Source organism: Schistocerca gregaria, chromosome 1, assembly GCF_023897955.1.
Source record: "Schistocerca gregaria isolate iqSchGreg1 chromosome 1, iqSchGreg1.2, whole genome shotgun sequence".
Taxonomy (NCBI): domain Eukaryota; kingdom Metazoa; phylum Arthropoda; class Insecta; order Orthoptera; family Acrididae; genus Schistocerca; species Schistocerca gregaria.
This window is the reverse complement of record NC_064920.1, coordinates 1,104,261,357-1,104,280,459: the sequence shown is the minus strand read 5'-3', so window position 1 is coordinate 1,104,280,459 and position 19,103 is coordinate 1,104,261,357. Positions and strand designations below refer to the sequence as shown.

Below are 19,103 nucleotides of genomic sequence, written 5' to 3'. Positions count from 1 at the left end.
CTTTGGCGTCATCTTCACTAATAATCAGGTGTGACTGCGGTCGAACGCGGGTTTAGCACTTCGTGTGAAAATTGAAAATTAAATTAAAATAATCACTTAAGCATTAATTTTGAACTAAATTTATAAGTGATGACTGAAAAATGAGTGAATAGTATGGGACTGTGTATCAAAGTTGGAATAAACGTTTTCGGTAAAGTCGTTAGCTGTTGTAGTGCCTTGGTTTATTAACGGTAATATGCCTTTGAAGGACGGATATAGTAAAATTTGCCGTTGGTTTCAGTTGTAAAATCTGTGTTGAAATTTCCTGCAACAATCAGACGAGGAATATAATCGTTGCTTCTGTTATTGTAATCACTGTTCTATGCAGTCTCCAGCAACATCAGACATTGTAGTGACCTCTGAACAGCAGCCAACCGCGCATCGAACGATTCAAAATGTACACACTCACAATGGCCCATTGCAATGCCTGGGTTATCTGAGGTATGGCATTTAGATGATCAGTCTGTCACTGCATCTCATACGTTGTGACGTACATACGCAATAAACCCCAACCTAGATTTACATTATCTAATGCCGTCCACCTCCTGTGCACATCTCACCAAAACCATCAAGTCCAAAAGTGTCACTACGACATTTCCAGGTTTCAAACAACACTGCGGCACGGGAAGAACGAATGATAGGATCTGTGATGACGTCTGACAAAGCGGCCGTATACCTCAGTATGTAACATAAAGTTCAGCTTGATATGTCTACGCGTTCCTGAGAAAAAGAGGCATTAACAGACGGATAGACAGGCAGCAGGATACCAAATAATAATTTTTTTTCTTGTGGTATGATTACAGATTCTACATCCTTGCACATGTGCTATAGCCATCCCTGCTTAGCCATTTGGACTTCCTATCGAGCTCATTTTTGAGACGTTTGTATTCCTTACTGCCTGCTTCATTTACTGCATTTTTATACTTTCTCCTTTCACCAGTTAAATTCAATATCTCTTCTGGTACCCAAAGATTTATAACAGCTCTCGTCTTTTTACCTACTTGATCCTCTGCTGCCTTCACTATTTTATATCTCAAAGCTACCCGTTGTTCTTCTACTGTATTGCTTTCCCCCATTCATGTCTATCTTTCCCTAATGCTCTCCCTGAAGCTCTCTACAACCTCTGGTTCTTTCAGTTTATCCGGGTGCCATCTTCTTAAATTCCTACCTTTTGCAGTTTCTTCAGTTTTAATCTACAGTTCAAAACCAATAAATTGTTGTCAGAGTCCACATTTGAAATGTCTTACACTTTTGAAACCTGGTTCCTAAATCTCTGTCTTACCATTATGTAATCTACCTGAAACTTTGCAGTGCCTCCAGGCTCTTCCACGTATACAACTGTCTTTCATGATTCTTAAACCAAGTGTTAGCTATGATTAAGTTGTGCACTGTGCTAAATTCTACCAGGCGGCTGCCTCTTTCATTCCTTACCCCAATTCCATATTCACCTAATACTTTTCCTTCTTTCCCTTTTTCTATTGTCGAATTCCAGTCCCCAGTGTCTATTACATTTTCGTTTCCTTTAACTATCTGAATAATGTCTCTTATCGCATCATACATGTTTTCAATCTCTTCATCATCTGCGGAACTAGTTGGCATATAAACAAGTACTACTGTGGTACGAGTGGGCGTCGTCTCTATTTTGGCTGCAATAATGCGTTCACTATGCTGTTCGTACAGCTACCCGCGTTCCTATTTTCTTATTCCTGCTTTACCCTTATCTGATTTTGTATTTATAACCCTGTATTCACCAGACCAGAAGTCTTGTTCCTCCTGCCACAGAACTTCACTATGTCTAACGTTAATCAACACATTTCCCTTTCTAAATTTTTGTAACCTGCCTGTGCGATTAAGGGATCTGGCATTCCACGCTCCGATCCGTAGAACGCTAGTTTTGTTTCTCCTGATAACGACGTCCTCCTGAGTTGTCCCCGCTCGGAGTTCCGAATGCGGGACTATTTTACCTCGAGAATATTTTACCCACGAGGAAGCCACCATCATTTAACCATACAGTGAAGCCGCATGCCGTCGGGAAAAATTACGGCTGTAGTTTCCCTTTACTTTCAGCCGTCTTGGTCGATGTTACAAGGCCAGATCAGTCAATCGTCCAGACTGTTGCCCCTGCAACTACTGAAAAGGCTGCTGCCCCTCTTCAGGAACCACACGTTTGTCTGGACTCTCAACAGATACCCCTCCGTTGTGGTTGCACCTACGGTACGGCCATCTGTTTCGCTGAGGCACGCAATCTTCCCCACTAACGGCATGGTCCATGGTTCATGGGGGGGCATGTATCACTAGGGGTACGGTAGGTACTGCCTACAGGAAAATTAAAGAGACCTCTGGAGAAAATGGAACCACCTGTATGAATATCAAGAGCTCAGATGGGAAACCAGTCCTAAGCCTAAAGAAGAGAAAGCAGATAGGTGGAAGGCGTGTATAGAGAGTCTATACAAGGGCGATGTACTTGAGGGCAGTATTATTGAAATGGAAGAGGACGTAGATGAAGATGAAAAGGGAGATATGATACTGCGTGAAGGTTTTGACAGAGCACTGAAAGACCTAAGTCGAAACAAGGCCCTGGGAGTAGACAATATTTCATTAGAACTATGGATATCCTTGGGAGAGCTATCAAGACAAAACTCTTCCATCTGGTGTGCAAGGATTCAGGCGAAAACCCTCAGACTTCAAGAAGAATAAAATAATCCCAATCCCAAAGATAGTAGGTGCTGGCAGGTGTGAAAATTACCGAACTATTAGTTTTTTAAGTCATGGTTACAAAATAACAACATGGATTCTTCGCAGACGAGTGGAAAACTGGTAGAGGCCGACCTCGCGGAAGATCACTTTGGATTCCGTAGAAATGTTGGAACACGCCAGGCAATACTTACCATACAACTTACCTTAGAAGATAGGTTAATGAAAGGCAAACCTACGTTTCTAGTATTTGTGGACTCAGAGAAACCTTTTGACAATTTTGACTGGAACACTCTCTTTCAAATTCTGAAGGTGGCAGGGGTAAAATACAGGGAACAAAAGGCTACTTATAATTTGACAGAAACCAGAAGGTAGTTATAAGTGTCAAGAGGCATGAAAGGGAAGCAATGGTTGAGAAGGGATTGAGACATGGTTGGCGCTTACCCCCGATGTTATTCAATCTGTATATTGAGCAAGCAGTAAGGGAAACAAAAAGAAAAATTTGGAGTATGTCATTTTTGCCAGTGCTCGTGTGCTTTCTATGTCCTCCCTGCTCCGTCCATCATGATTACTTTGCTGCCTAGGTAGCAGACTTCCTTAACTTCCTCTACTTCGTGATCTCCAGTCCTAATATAAAGTTCCTCGCTGTTCCAATTTCTGGAGAATCTCAATACCTTCCTCTGTCTTCATTTCTTCGTTCCATTCAACTGATGCTAAATTCTTCTTCACTTTCACTCGGGAGAGCGAACCTTTCTGTTATTTCCGTCATTGCTTCTTTGATGTATAGACTAAACAGTAGAAGCAGGAAACTACATCCCTGTCTTGCAGTCTTTTTAATCCGAACAGTTTGTTCTTGGTTTTCCACTCTTATTGTTACCTCGTGTTTTAAACAACTATATATGTAAGGAACAGTGTGCATTTGTGTGTTTGTAATTCATACAAATCTACAATTTTATCCGATCTTTACCTTCAAGACAAGAGGAAGATCACTTCGTAATCTGACTTGAAACATATAAATATATTTAATATACAAAGGTCCTTTTCACTTCAAATTTCTATACCATTCCCTAATGAACATTTGGGTGGACATAGGCTATATATACTATTTGAAAAAAAAAATTGTAAGCCTGGAAAGATGACGTCGGTTTTGATCCGATGACGGCGTATGCCATCTGGTGGATAGAAGAAGTACTGGTAATGGTGCAACGTCGTCCGCCAACAGATAGCGTAGAGCACAGCCACCAGAACACAATCTGCGTCCACCCTTTAACAGAAAATACTCACAACTAGAAGGATCAGGCTGTGCAACCGTGTGAAGCAAGCAGGCAACCATGCCACGGAGACGCACTCGCACTTCCTAAAGCCAAATGAGCGAATCTGAAATGGATCAAACAGTGACGGCAGGATGGTACTTTCGGAGAATTGCCACACAAGTTGGACGTGCTGCGTCAGTTACGCAAGGATGCTGGGATGAGAGGCCACGTGAACATTTTAATACCCGTAGACGAGGTTTTGGACGTCCGAGCAACACAGATACCCGCTAGAACCGTCGTACTGTAAGGGCAGCAGTGGCAGATCGTACAGCTACCACGGCACAGATAAGGGGGCTTGTGGTCCAAGGCGTACCAACACGAACTGTCGCGAACTTATTATTAGCAGCGGGACATCTCTTGCCTGTCTTCTGCTAGTGCCACAGCATCGACGCGCACAGCACGACTGGTGCCGCCAGAAGATCACGTGGAAGATGAGATGATACGCCGCGGTCTTCAGCGATGAAATCAGATTCTGCCCGCACGCGAGTGATGGTCATTTGCGCGTACGATGTAGACCAGGTGAGCGCTGTCTCGCAGAGTAAATTCGTCCAAAACACACTGGCCCCTCCTCAGGCGTTATGGCCTGGGGTGCGACGAGCTTCAACTCTCATACAAATTTCGTGTTTCTGGAGGGGATACTATCCAGCGCTTGGCACGTGCAGAATTTTGCTAGACCCATTCTTCTACCTTTCTTGCAACATAAAGATGATGTGTTGCTGCAACAGGATAATGCGCGCCCGCTCACTGCCCGTGAAAGTCAACGTGCTCTCCAGGACGTGCAGTTTCTTCCCTGGCCAGCACGATCTCCGGACTTGCCTCCAGCACGTATGGCATGTGATGGGGTGAGAAGCGACTCGTCAATCGACAACTCTTGGTGAACTACGCGAACAGGTCGAAAAGTACTTGACCAATTTACTTCATACTCCTACACTCAGATAAAGCAATGAAGAAAATTAATGAAAAAATTAAATGCACAACAAACGAAATATGTCGTGGTAAACCGACTGTAATTCCAATCGCAGCAATAAATTACAGCGAGAATGATGATGAAGTCCCATACTCCGTAACAGAGCGTAGGGGACGACGTCATAGTGGAGTTTAAACCTGATTGTTAAAAGTGCATAAAATAATTTGTTTCTGAAATAACAGATTTTCTGTTTTTTATTCCTATAATTTTCTGCAACAAACGTAGAACTCTATCAAAGAATGAAAAAAATTTGACATTGTCATTTACAAGGCACACAGAATCATAATTTTAAATTCAATAAGCGAATAAAAGAAAACATAATCCTTGTACCATTTGCTGCTTTTCCTGAAAAGTGATTAGTTGTTGAATACTACCAAAAATTGCCGATATTGTCGTAGTGATTCTAATTTTTTGAACTCTAATCAAAAATCACGTTGTAATCAGGGGTCACACCATTATTTGAGCATTACGAATAGTCAGTGCTACATGGAGAAAAGTGAGGTTGAAGAATTCTGTTTTTCGTTTTAGTTTATCCGTTTTCAGGGGTTACAAGCAAGTAACGGCATATTACAATACTGGCCATTCAAATTGCTACACCACGAAGATGATGTGCTACAGACGCGAAATATAACCGACAGAAAGAAGATGCTGTGGTATGCAAATGATTAGCTTTTCAGAGCATTCATACAGGGTTGGCGCCGGTGGCGACACCTACAACGTGCTGACATGAGGAAAGTTTCCCACCGATTTCTCATACACGAACAGCAGTTGATCGGAGTTGCCTGGTGAAACGTTGTTGTGATACCTCGGGTAAGGAGAAGAAATGCGTACCATCACGTTTTCGACTTTGATAAAGATCGGATTGTAGCCTGTTGCGATTGCGGTTTCTGTTAGCAGCATATGGAATCGGTGGATTCATGAGGGTAATACGGAACGCCGTGCTGGATCCCACTAGCAGTCGAGATGACAGGCATCTTATCCGATGGCTGTAACGGATCGTGCAGCCACGTCTCAATCCCTGAGTCAACAGATGGGGTCGTTTGCAAGACAACAACCATCTACACGAACAGTTCGACGACGTTAGCAGGAGCATGGACTATCAGCTTGGAGACCATGGCTGCGGTTACCCTTGACGCTGCATCACAGACAGGAGCGTCTGCGATGGTGTACTCAACGAGGAATCTGGGTGCACGAATGGCAAAACGTCACTTTTTCGGATGAATCGAGGTTCTGTTTACAGCATCATGATAGTCGCATCTGTGTTTGGCGACATCGCGGTGAACGCACATTGGAAGCGTGTATTCGTCATCGCCTTACTGGCGTATCACCCAGCGTGATGGTGTGGCGTGCCATTGGTTGGTCACCTCTTGTTCGCATTGATGGCACTTTGAACTGTGGACGTTACATTTCAGATGTGTTACGACCCGTGGCTCTACCGTCCAGATCTATCACCAATTGGAAACGTCTGGTCAATGGTGGCCGAGCAACTGGTTCGTCACAATATGCCAGTCACTACTCTTGATGAACTGTGGTATCGTGTTGAAGCTTCATGGGCAGCTGTACCTGTACACGCCATCCAAGCTCTGTTTGACTCAATGTACAGGCGTACCAAGGCCATTATTAAGGGCAGAGGTGGTTGTTCTGGTTACTGATTTCTCAGGATCTATGCACCCAAATTGCTTGAAAATGTAATCACATGTCAGTTGTAGTATAATATATTTGTCCAATGAATACCTGTTTTTCATCTGCATTTCTTCTTGGTGTAACAATTTTAATGGCCAGTAGTGTATGTAGATACAGTCAGGAGATTGCCTACTCTCTGTTTATATTATATACTATGAATGGATGAAATGTTAAGTTTCTAATTTGTTACTACTACCATAATTTTCTTTCTCTTTAATTATTTCATAGAAATAGTTGACATACCTGTAATCTTTTAAATGAATTGGAGCATTGTACTTCATTGCTACATCACTTCGTTGAAATGTTACACGACTGGGGTTGGTGTCGTTTTGCAATAGAGCGGATGTCCGGCTACGACAGAGAGGAACTGCCATATAGACCAGGCGCGGGCAAGTCTTGCACCCTGCACGAACACGCGTACCTTAAGCCACGACCTGCGGCAACAGGGTCATAACTGTCGCAGCAATACTGTGCGAATTCTTATGCCAGTGTTTGGCCCTCGTTTCTCGCGGCATTGTAATTGAAATAGTACTGATGGCTTTCCCCTTTTCCTATAGCAACGCAGAATTTCCAACTAACGTCAACGTTACGAATAAAAGTTATTCCATATTTTAAATGGTTCAGATAGCTCTGAGCACTATGGGACTTAACATCTGAGGTCATCAGTCCCCTAGAACTTAGAACTACTTAAACCTAACTAACCTAAGGGCATCACAAACATCCATGCCCGAGGCAGGATTCGAACCTGCGACCGTAGCAGTCGGACTGTTCTGGGCTGAAGCGCCTAGAACCGCTCGATTACTGCGGCCAGTGTTTAAGAAAAGGTTTAATTAAAAACATAAAATTATAGCGTTCCTGCTGTGGCTAATTGATATTTTATTCGGTTATTAGTAAAAAATAAATACACCTGTTATAGCCGAGATTAAATTCCGAAAAAATACCAGTTATTCGGAACTAAAATACTGGTATCAATTCTTCCCATCCTGACTCCATACGCGAATGAAACGGGAATAAGCCCCAGTATCTGGAACACTTCAGAGCGATTTGCAATTACGTAATGTAGCTGTAGACGTGCGTCCGGTGCGGCGTTTGCGGTCGGACGGCTTCAGAGACAAGGAGCAGCTGGGTCAGGCCGCGCGGCCCCAGGCGAGAAAGAGGCGGCGGCCCCTGGCCAAACAGTTGTTCCCGAGCACCCGGCCGCCGCAGATTACGTCGGGAAACTCGGCACAGGGCTGGCGGCGGGATGGCCGCAGCCGGCTCCCGTAATGAGCCGGGGGGAGGAGGGCAAACTGAAGAAGATGGGGGAGGGGGGAGGGAGGACTTTGTAGGGGTGGTGTTGAGGAGGATGGAGTGGAGTGGCTGCTAGAGTTTGCCAGAGAAAAGCTAGTGGGCCTCTGCGGACAGTGAAGTGGAAGTGGTTGCCACCTTATACATCACATACAACAGGGTGGTCCAGCCCGTAGGGCCAACATCATACGGGTTGGCCAGGAAACACCTCTACCCTAGCAGTTATCTCATTTTGACTTTAAACGTCCGTACGTGCACCACCTTCACCCCTACATTGCTCGATGCTACTCCACCTCCTCCTGCTCATTCATTTTCACATGGAGGTGCACTGTGCTCCTTATAACTCCTGTTTCTGCAGAACGCTTTCTGGTCGACTTCAGCAATACGACAATCACTAACGCCGTAACCTCAGCACCTATGTCTCTTCGGGTTTTACAATTAATTGTGGCCAGGCCGGCTAAGTTTACGAACCGTGCCTAGTGGAATAATTATTGATTGTTTTCCTGATATTTGTCACATTATTTACTGTATGTTTAACTTAACATGCTGCCTCGCGTTTCTAGCATGTTTTACTGCTCATTAGTCGTTTACGTGTACATATGTTACTTAAAGACAAAATATCTTAGTTTAAACTCCCTTCCTGTTTGTTCACTGTCCTGTAATGGGTGGTGCGGTGTCATAAATCGACGTCCAGTGTCGTCTTCTGCTGGCTTGCAGCTGCTTCTCGTTGTCACTGGCACCATGGCGGGTTTAACACGCCAGGTTTTGCCAACCCCCCCCCCCCCCCTCTCCCTTCTCACCCGACACACTTTATAGACCCCTCTTCTGCTAGTGCTGCGACGTGCCTTATGTGAGTGGCTATCGCACGGCACGTTGACGTCGAAAATAGGCGGTGGTCACATTAACGTGAGTGAACCGTGTAGTTCAGTCTGGAACAGCGCGACCGCTCCAATCGCAGGTTCGAATCCTGCCTCGGGCATGGATGAATGTGATGTCCTTAGTTAGTTAGGTTTAAGTAGTTCTAAGTTCTAGGGGACTGATGACCTCAGATGTAAAGTCCCATAGTGCTCAGAGCCAATTGAACCATTTGAACCGTGTAGAAGGACTCAGACCAGGCAGCCGAACAATTGCAGACAGGGACTCCCGCCCAATAATGCAATACGATCATTTCGTTTCATCACTGATAAGACACGTCACAAATATTCAACAGTAATAAAAGATATTTTAGACATAAGACATTCCAAAGGTGACCTCACGCCTTTCGGATTTTCTATATTTATGTTCACAGCTCAAATATCAATCACCAAAGCAGTTCGCCCAGATCTCAAAATTTCATGCGAAAACTGGCTTCCATGTTTTACCGAGCGACTTTCATAATGCCTCAAAGTAAGATCGCTCTATCGACAGGCAGCGTGGTGCTGCGGAACTCTACTTGCCTGCCACATGGGCAGCCTGGCTTCAATTCCTGGCCGTGCTAAATTTTTAAACAAACATGCATGTTTTATGCGCATTTACATTATTTGCATGAAGATGAAATAAAATTAATTCGTAACGTTTTTCTTTAACTTCAATATTTCATGAAGCATTGGTATTTAAATGTTTATATTAGCAATGAAAACGATTTTTGTGAGTCACATGTGGTTAGAAATATAAGAACGTGCATGTTTCATAAAAATTACAATTATATATCTGTTAATTAGTGTATATTTGATAATGGTTCAAATGGCTCTGAGCACTATGGGACTCAACTGCTGTGGTCATTAGTCCCCTAGAACTTAGAACCACTTAAACTTAACTAACCTAAGGACATCACACACATCCATGCCCTAGGCAGGATTCGAACCTGCGACCGTAGAAGTCGCACGGTTCCGGACTGCGCGCCTAGAACAGCGAGACGACCGCGGCAGGCTATATTTGATGAATTTTATATTTAAATTTAACTGAACGAGGAAAACAAAAAAATTATGACCGAAATGAGACTCGAACGAGCGATTACGAGTGATCAGCGCTACCGATTTCTTTTCCATCTGTATGCATTTTCTATATGTTTGCAGGTGGGGATATTAAGCCGCCAAATAATTGTTAAAATTCATGGTGAAACCGTCAGCTGACATTTACTTTGCACAATTCAATACCAGTTTCGGTCAGTGACCATTATCAAGCTTAATTGGTATTAGAGCAGCTAACCGTGATTGACCGAAACTAATAGCGAATTGTGTAAAACGAATGACAACTGAAGGTTCCACAATGAATTTTAACAAGCTTGCATTTTAGCTGCATGAAAATGCTCATAGAACATGTTCGTCTATTTAAAAATTTGCATCAGCCGGGAAAAGAATTCTGCATGCTGCAGCGATGTCGGAAATTTGATGTTTTACCGAATTCCTGATATTCACGGTGCGCTCGTGACGCCGACTATAACACCACGTTCAGACTCCCATAAATCTTGATAACCTGTCATTGTAACAGCAGCAACCGATCAGACAGCTGTGCAGCACACTTATTGTCTTATATAGGCGTTGCCGACTTGTAACACCATAGTAAGATATTATGTAACTTTTCCTCCTGATTCATTATGCTTTGCATAAGTTCTTTGTTATGTTGTACTATGTTTTCTCTTTACTGACTAATTGTCTTGGTTGTATTCAGAAAGGGATGATTTTGGTTAAATAATTTTGTATTGAGAATGAGATTTTCACTCCGCACCGGAGTGTGCGCTGTTATGAAACTCGCTGGCAGATTATAACTGTGTGCCGGACCGAGACTCGAACTCGCAACCTTTGCCTTTAATGGGCAAGTGCTCTACCATCTGAGCTACCCAAGCACGACTCACACCCCGTCCTGACAGTATGGCTTCTGCCAGTATCTCGTCTCCTACCTTCCAAACTTGGCAGAAGCTCTCCTCAAGCAGAAGAGCTTCTCCTGTATATACTTACACAGTAAATGTAAGGTAATTATTGTGAAACTAAGTTGTCATCTCACAATTAATATAAAAACGTTGTATCCTCTAGCTTGATAAGAAACATTCGTGTAGTAATCCTCTACTGACGGTAGATAAATGAAATAATAAAATAAATGAAAACAATAATCGGGTATCGAGAAAGGGACGCAATAGTTAGAGATCGCGATGCTAGACGGTATGCGTCCAAATGGTCTGAGGCCATCACGCACTAAAGTGCACCTAAAGCACGTGGAAAACTTTGACGGTCGTTTTCTCAGAAACGGTCAAGTATCTACGTATAAGCCAATACAAGTGCGTCGTTTATTTTGGCCCCTCTTCCACTGGGCGAAGTTTCTGGGAAATCGGGATATGGCACTTGCCGTGTTCTCCTCGTAAGTGCAGAGGGACAGGAAAACATTTTTCAGCATTGTATTCTCCGTGCAGCAGGGGAACAGTTTGGAGACAATGACTGCATCACTAATGCAATAGAAGCTGTCATAAAGCAGCATGTGCGAGGCAGTGGTTTGTGGAAATTAAGGTTCCTAAAACACACTGGTGTTACCGGAGGTGCTACCTGGATGCAATGGAACAAGTCTAGGTTGAGCCAGAATGCCGACTTCGGTTCATACTACGGCGTCCAACATCACTTCGTTTGCTGTCTTCACAGACATTCAAACACGTCACTGAAAATGTTCCCTGCACAGTTCAAGCAATACGAAGTGTGGACACGCCCCTTGTTAATGTCCACTAATAGGTGTCTACATACTTTCGATCAGATACTGTTCTTACCGGAGCTTGTTCATGTCCCTTAATGTTTCTCACCAAACGTCCCCTGTAGTATTAAAATCTGACAGACGCAGACGAAGTAGTAGGGCAAAGCTATCTGTAATGTTCCAAGTCCTAATGTGTACAGCTGCTACAGAATTCGTATCTGTTGTAGTATATGACGTTTAGTGAGTTCAGTGTGAACCATGTGCTTCTTGCAGCCGTATTGTCAGTTATGAGTTCTGCGTGTTGAGGAGCAAATCGTCTGAAGACAGCGCTAGGTTTTTTGTAGTTATGATCTATGTACATGGAGGAGAGAATTACCGTTGTATGGCAAGGAGCAATATAATGTTTTATTTGTTGGTGAATATACATGAAATAACCTTAGTTTCAGGCAGTCAAGAATCTATATTAGTTGTGATTCGTTTGTAGGAAACTGAAAAAGAGAAAATGGTGACGTTGTCTATAATGTACCGCTACAAGTTTCTGATGTTGTCCCGGTACAGAATAAGGAACTTGGTCGTATAGCAAGCTTTAAAAAATGCGTTCAGCATTATTAATACAACATAATGTTTAGAAAGGATATAGTGAACTTTCTAATGGGTTCTTTATCCTAAGTTATTAATTAAACAACAATTTTATATTACAGTGTGGAATGAGAAGGATGTTGTGGGAAGTGAAGCCTAGAAAAATAGCATTTTGCTCTAACAGCGCAGTATAACGAAATGGAAATCATGTATAAAATGAACGTACAAGCATGTAAAACATGCCTAAGCCGACAATTAAAAGATGTGCTCAAAATAAGAATAAAATGTACATGGACGCGCAAAAGTTTTTGGCTCCAGAAAAAGATTTTTCAGCGAAGTTAAAAATTAACTGGAAGAGCACATTCTTACATTTGAGGAGATGAGGTTGAGTTTATGCATGCCTGAGTTAAGAAAACTTGCGACAACGTTGCAGGAAGAAAATTATTGTGCCATAATTTTGATACAGAGCAAACTAAGGCAGGTAAAAAGTGGGCTACCAGTGTCCATCCAAGAAATATCACCGAATACGGGGCACCTGATGAAAGTTCCAAGCGAAGGCAAGGACCTTGTGAGATCCCTAGTAGCACAACAAAAGGAAGCAAAGGAGAAGGAACCTAAAACGAAAGCTTCACGTCTGGAAACAAAGTTCTGGAGACCATGCGGGGAATCCAGCGCAGAATTGAATCAGTGAACACAGAAATGATATTGCGAGTTTTGCGAGGAAGATAGAATGGAAAACATGATCATATGCACGAGATGCAAAATGTGGACTCACGAAAGTGCACGGGGTTGGCGTAAGGTGTGACAGTGATGTGAGAACAAAAATATGGAACATTTCCTCGAACCTTCGCTAATACGTATCTTCAAGCTAAGGGAGATAGTTTACAAGGCTATACACAGTTTATAGACAGACTGGTGCAAATTAGGAAGCCAGCTTGCTAGTTTGTACCATTTACAGACTTTTAGAAAATTAAAAGTACTGTGTTCATTTTTCTCAGAATTTCCATTCTTTAAATGAGATGCCAACAGCATCTACTTACAAAAGAATTTGAAGCCATTTTGATCCCGGCGGAGGTTCGAGTCCTCCCTCGGAAATGGGTGTGTGTGTTTGCTCTTAGGATAATTTAGGTTAAGTAGTGTGTTAGCTTAGGGACTGATGACCTTAGCAGTTAAGTCCCATAAGATTTAACACACATTTGAACATTTGAAGCCGTTTTGACTATTTTTCGACCGTGACTGCTTCGAAAATATGTAAAGGTTTCTAACTATCGCTACGAGAGACCAAATTTGTTAACTAATGTATTATTTATTTATTACGCAACATGTTTCGAGGGTATACCTCATCATCAAGCTATGTGGCATTACAAAAACAATTTCACAATAGGACCATGAAAAGTCTGTTTAACATTTACATAATCCTATTATGGAATTGTTTTTGTAATGCCGTAGAGCCTGATGATGAGGTATACACTCGAAACATGTCGCACAATAAATAAATATAGTTGACAAATTTTATGGCTGGTAGCTGTAGTTAAAACCCTTTACGAACCTAGACATCTTCTTACACTTGAGAATGTCATTTTTTAAATAACTTTGTAAGTTACTGTTCAGAAATGATAATTAAATGGACACCCTTTCTGCAAACAGGCGTTGATATACTTCATTGGGGACATGTAGAAAATGTGTGCCCCAACCGGGACCTCCTGCTTACATGGCAGACGCTCTATCCATCTGAGCCACCGAGGTTGCAGAGGACAGTGGGACTGCAGGGAATTACCCCTTGCACGCTCCCCGTGAGACCCACATTCCTAACATGTCCACACCACTACATCCGTAGTGCGCCTAATAGATGTTGGCCCATCATACTCGTTACTCGTGGCAGATTGATCTACCAAGTCCCATAAGAGTTTGGGTATAGCGTGTGCGTTCTTTCGAGAACAGATATTACCTTTATATATAGTAGCACTTTATATATAGTAGCACTGAAAGACCTAAGAAAGACTCCCCGGGAGTAGACAACATTCCATTACAACTACTGACGGCCTTGGGAGAGCCAGTCCTGACAAAACTCTACCATCTGGTGAGCAAAATGTATGAGACAGGGGAAATACCCTCAGACTTCAAGAAGAATATAATAATTCCAATCTCAAAGAAAGCAGGTGTTGACAGATGTGAAAATTACGGAACTATCAGTTTAATAAGTCACAGCTGCTAAACACTAACGCGAATTCATTACAGACGAATGGAAAAAGTGGTAGAAGCCGACCTCGGGGAAGATCAGTTTGGATTCCGTAGAAATGTTGGAACACGTTAGGCAATACTGACCATACGACTTGTTTTAGGAGCTAGATTAAAAAAAGGCAAACCTACGTTTCTAGCATTTGTAGACTCAGAAAAAGCTTTTGACAATGTTGACTAGGATACTCTCTTTCGAATTATAAAGGTGGCAGGGGTAAAATACAGGGAGCGAAAGGCTATTTACAATTTGTACAGAGACCAGATGGCAGTTATAAGACTCGAGGCGCATGAAAGGGAAACAGTGGTTGGAAAGGGGGTGAGACAGGGTTGTAGGCTCTCCCCGATGTTGTACAATCTGTATATTGAGCAAAGAAAGAAAATAAAAATTCGGTCTAGGTATTAAAATCCATGGAGAAGAAATAAAAAATTTGAGGTTCGCCGATGAGATTGTAATTCTGTCAGAGACAGGAAAGGACTTGGAAGAGCAGTTGAACGGAATGGACAGTGTCTTGAAAGGAGGATATAAGATGAACATCAACAAAAGCAAAACGAGGATAGTGGAATGTAGTCGAATTAAGTCGGGTGATGCTGAGGCAATTAGATTAGGAAATGAGACACTTAAAGTAGTAAAGGAGTTTTGCTATTTGGGGAGAAAATAACTGATGATGGTCGAAGTAGGGAGGATATAAAATGTAGACTCGCAATGGCAAGGAAAGCGTTTCTGAAGAAGAGAAATTTGTTAATATCGAGTATAGATTTAAGTGTCAGGAAGTCGTTTCTGAACGTATTTGCATGGAGCGTAGCCATGTATGGAAGTGAAACATGGACGATAAATAGTTTGGACAAGAAGAGAATAGAAGCTTTCGAAATGTGGTGCTACAGAAGAATGCTGAAGATTAAATGGGTAGATCACGTAACTAATGAGGAGGTATTGAATAGAATTGGCGAGAAGAAGAGTTTGTGGCACAACTTGACAAGAAGAAGAGATCGGTTGGTAGGACACGTTCTGAGGCATCAAGGGATCACCAATTTAGTATTGGAAGGCAGCGTGGAGGGTAAAAATCGTAGAGGGAGACCGAGAGATGAATATACTAAGCAGATTCAGAAGGATGTAGGCTGCAGTACGTACTAGGAGGTGAAGGAGCTTGCACAGAATAGAGTAGCATGGAGAGCTGCATCAAACCAGTCTCAGGACTGAAGGCCACAACAACAACAACAACATAGTTACTGTTTAGGTTACAATAAGTGAAATATCAAAAGTGGTACAATTTAGGCCACTTTCCTCTAAAACAGTTTTACTTTCATGTACAGACTTATAGGTAGCACGGGCTTTACTCCCTGTACGGCTAAACGTGTCATATACTGCGGAGGGAGGCCGTTATAATGGCTCGTGCAAACTGCTGCCCGCTTTTGCGTTTATCGGGGGCCCGCTTCTCGCCGGCCGACAGGCGCCAGAAAAGCGATTTCCTCCCTCGTTTGGGGGCCGCTAGACGCCGCCACCCACCGCCCCGTACAAAGCGGCTGCCCGAGCGAGCGCCGGCAGCTGCCCAGCGCGTGTGACGTGGCGCGCGTGTCAGAGCGTGTGCGTGCGCGTGGGCGTGCGTGGGCGCGCGTCTGCTATCGACGCCGCGCAGCGCCGCCGGCGTCAGTGGGCCACGCAGCGCGGTGCGTGAGGCGCGTATCGATTCTGCGGCGAGCGCTGCCGGCCGGCGGCTCTGATTCGGATGAGCCGGCGAGCTCGGGGGCCGGTGGCCGGTGGAGGCTGCCGGGCGGCGTCGTCGTCGGGGGTACGGAGTCTGGACCCACACCAGCGGTCCGCCGCCGGGTGGTCTCTGCGTCGCTCTCACGAGGTTAGCTTCGGCTACCTATACACCAGAGATGGGCAAACTCGTTCATCCTTGGGAACTAGTTCATTGCTAATCGTTCCTTTTTGGGAACCGTTCATTTTCAATCGCTCACAGTTCATTTGTGCTTGGTATATGGTTCTTATGAAAAACTGAAAACTAGTAGTGTAGGTGACTGAAGGATGGAGGGCACCAAGAGGGGGCACTTCCCTCCCCCTTGGAGTATAGAGTTTCTATTCATTACAGAATTCTTACACACTTTTAGAAGTAAACCTCTAGTTTAGCCAACTGTAGCCTTGTCTAACTGATCGCAGGAAAATAATATAGGGTGGCGCATGGAAAACCGGCCCCCAGTACAGAAGGATCGCCAATTATGGACGTTGTGTTGCCCGTTACGTTTCCCAACTTAATAGACCACAAGTGTCTTGTATAAAATTCTTCGTTTCGACTTCTACTACATAGCTATGCTAGGTTGTAAACAATAATCGTTTACACCCTATATATACCTCATGTTGTCTCTGAGTTCGTAGGCGAAGTAGAGACTTCATGGAAGGATAAAATAAAATGTGGTTTTCTCATTCTTGCGTCACACGCTTGGTAAAAAATTAGGTTTTTATGTTGCATTATTAACGTTAATGCAGCAATAATAATAATTAAATTCGTAGTAATAAAGTTTTTGGTTTGAAAGCTCCTTCTGAACAAATGTTTTTGAGATAATAAGTAAATATGATTTTATGGCAATCTATGTCTTTTCAAATGGAGAGGCAGCGCTTTTCAAACTGAGCCAAAATGGCCCATAACCCACTTTTCTTCCCAAAGAAACCAAACTAGCAGATAATGCAAATTGGGAACAACCAAATTTAAGAATAATTAGAGCCTTCCTAAATGCAATGTTTTGTATATCAAAGATACCCGAAAATCGTTTTATATAAATTTTCTTACACCAAAAATTAAGTAAATTATTGAAAGTTAGCTGCTAAATCAAGTCGATGAAACCAAAAAATATATGAATAACAAAAAACTTGCCTTGTTAATGTCTTGTGCTGTTCATCGATATAATGAAGTTAGCTGATATGCCCTTTTGTTACCTGAAAAGACGTACCTATTACATACAACGTAATTTTTATGTAATTTACGTAACTATAAAACACTTTTTGATTACCGGTCGTGGACGCCTAATAGCCTGAGCCAAATGCAAGAACAATGTAGAACACATGTAAAATAGGCGAGCGCAGTGAACGAAACGAACAACTGGATACTGAACAAACTAGGAGCAGTCGGCAGTGGAACTGAGACAGGTGGTCATGCGAAGAACGACGAGTGCGGCCGAGGGAGGCCGAGACTGAGACGAGCACGCGACCGAGGCTGGAACGACAACTGCCGAAGTGACCGCCGCGACCGAAGTGAACTAGTGAACTATGAACCGATCGTTCCTCGTTCCCGAGAACTATAAGTAGAACGCCGCAACAGTAGTGAACTATGAACCGATCGTTCCTTGGAATTCGTTCCTCGGTCCTTTCGTTCATCTTGGCGAATCGTTCCCTTGAACCCGTTCGTTCGCGAACTACCCATCTCTACTATACACCATGCTGAAAGATTCAGAGACACTACGTGCACCGGCTAGCATAAATGTGAACCACCCAGAAGGGGAGGAGGGAAACGGAGTGAAACTCCACCGCCGAAGAGTGTACTTGATGGTATTTCAGTGATTACACGATCTAGTCAAATGTGCAAATGACTTGGCAGCAAGAGCCCAAGTGGGCGTGACGTCACACCTACTCTGCATGCACCGATTCAGCAGAGATGAATGTCACAAACTCATTGTAGCATCCCATGAGAAACAATGGCCCACAACTGCAGTATCTGGTTCCTCATATCCCGGATACTGGCACTGGGACTGACTTGAAAGTTGAGCCACTGTCGAGTCCTGGCCCAACTCCAGTTTGCCAATGTACACTACTGGCCATTACAATTGTTACAACAAGTAGAAATGCAGATGATAAACGGGTATTCATTGGACAAATATATTATACTAGAACTGACATGTGATTACATTTTCACGCAATTTTTTGTGCATAGATCCTGAGAAATCAGTACCCGGAACCACCACCTCTGGCCGTAATAACGGCCTTGATACGCCTGGGAGTTGAGTCAACCAGAGCTTGGATGGCGTGTACAGGTACAGCTGGCCATGCACCTTCAACACGATACCACGGTTCATCAAGAGTAGTGACTGGCGTATTGTGACGAGACAGTTGCTCGGCCACCATTGACTAGACGTTTTCAGTTGGTGAGAGATCTGGAGAATGTGCTGGCCAGGGTAGCAGGCGAACATTTTCTGTATCCAGAAAGGCCGTACAGGACCTGCAACATGCGGTCGTGCATTATCCTGCTGAAATGTAGGGTTTCGTAGAGATCGAATTAAGGGTAGAGCCACGGGTCGTAAGAGATCTGAAATGTAACGTCCACTGCTCAAAGTACCGTCAGTGCGAAAAAGAGTTGACCGAGACGTGTAACCAATGGCACCCCATACTATCACGCCGGGTGATACGCAGGTATGGCGATGACGAATGCACGCTTCCAATGTGCGTTCACCGCGATGTCGCCAAACACGGATGCGACCACCATGATGCTGTAAGCAGAACCTGGATTCATCCAAAAAAATGATGTTTTGCCGTTCGTGCACCCAGGTTCGTCGTTGAATACACCATCGCAGGCGCTCTCGTCTGTGATGCAGCGTCAAGGGTAACCGCAGCCATGGTCTCCGAGCTGATAGTCCATGCTGCTGCAAACGTCGTCGAACTG

The 19,103-nt window shown here is 43.6% G+C and overlaps 1 protein-coding gene across 1 annotated transcript in view; it reads right to left on the bottom strand.

Moving 5' to 3' along the window:
• Positions 1 to 19,103, bottom strand: part of LOC126291516 (uncharacterized) — a 632,182-nt gene that overhangs the window by 131,337 nt on the left and 481,742 nt on the right. The gene's annotated exons all lie outside the window — the stretch shown is intronic.